Below are 1134 nucleotides of genomic sequence, written 5' to 3'. Positions count from 1 at the left end.
AGGGGGCCACGGGCAACACATGTCACCTCAATACTTGTACTCCCATCATCTGCTTGAAAAGAGAGAGAAAAGAAAATGCAATATTAGAGATAAGAGACAGTTTCTAAGAAAATGAATCCGAAAAGAAAAGTAAAAGGAGGCCTGTCGAGCAGGTCTGGGTGTGACTCCGGATCCCCCAGCATCCAGTGCCACCACCAGAGATTCCTCCGTGTAGCCCATAGAACCCCAAAAGCAACGGGATGAGTTCTGGTCACATACTCCCTCAAAATGACATCCTGGCCTTCTTCTGCAACTCCCTCCCCTCTCAGACTCTCAAGCTTTCCTCCAGCGTGTCGGTTCCCACAGAGCAGACCTTTGGTCTGAGACCTGACAGTCCAGATGCCACGCATGCTGCCGCGTGCGGCGGTGTCACGGCTCGGGACAAGAAGGAGGCCTCACGGTGCGGGCTGGGGCGCCAGGCACCGCGGCGGGCGCTGAGGGTGGGGGTGATCCGCCGGACCGCTGCCCCGCCACGCTCCCAGCAAGGGGACGGAACAACAGGCAAAAAAAAAAAAAAAAAAGAAGCCTACGGCACCCGGGATTCCCAGGCGGTCTCCCATCCAAGTACTAACCAGGCCCGACCCTGCTTAGCTTCGGAGATCAGAAGAGACGGGGCGCGTTCAGGGTGGTGTGGCCGTAGACGGCGGAGGGCGCCCCTGCCCCGCTCAAGAAGCCAGCCTCACCGCGCTTCCCCACCATAGCGCTGACCCGCGCGGGGCCGGGCCTGTTGATGTCGCCGGCCCCAGTCGGGCGGACTCCGGAGGACTGAGGTGAGGGACGGGGCGGGGTGGGGTGGGGGACTGTCTACACACACACACACACACACACACACACACACCCACACACACACACACACACACACACACACACGATGCGCCTCCACGGCTGGACCCGCCAAGGTGGAGACCTTCCAGCCCCCCTCCTCTCCTCGCCTGGCCTCCTTCACCTCCCCGCCCCCCACCCCCAGCACGCCGCTACGGACTCCGCACACACTTTGCCCCCAGTCAGGGGCCGCCCTCCCCCACAACCCCTTTCAGCTGAGCCCCCCGACCTGTTGGTGGGCTGCCGCTTATTCCCCAGGGCCAGGGCTGGGGC

General features: G+C 62.1%; 1 pseudogene; it reads right to left on the bottom strand.

The window, feature by feature from the left end:
• Positions 1-562: 562 nt before the first annotated feature.
• LOC142871061 (uncharacterized) lies at positions 563-681 on the bottom strand (annotated as a pseudogene).
• Between the last annotated feature and the right edge of the window lie 453 nt (positions 682-1134).

Source organism: Microcebus murinus, chromosome 5 (genome assembly GCF_040939455.1).
Source record: "Microcebus murinus isolate Inina chromosome 5, M.murinus_Inina_mat1.0, whole genome shotgun sequence".
Lineage (NCBI taxonomy): Eukaryota > Metazoa > Chordata > Mammalia > Primates > Cheirogaleidae > Microcebus > Microcebus murinus.
Note: the sequence above shows the minus strand (reverse complement) of the source record. Positions and strands in the feature narration are given on the sequence as shown.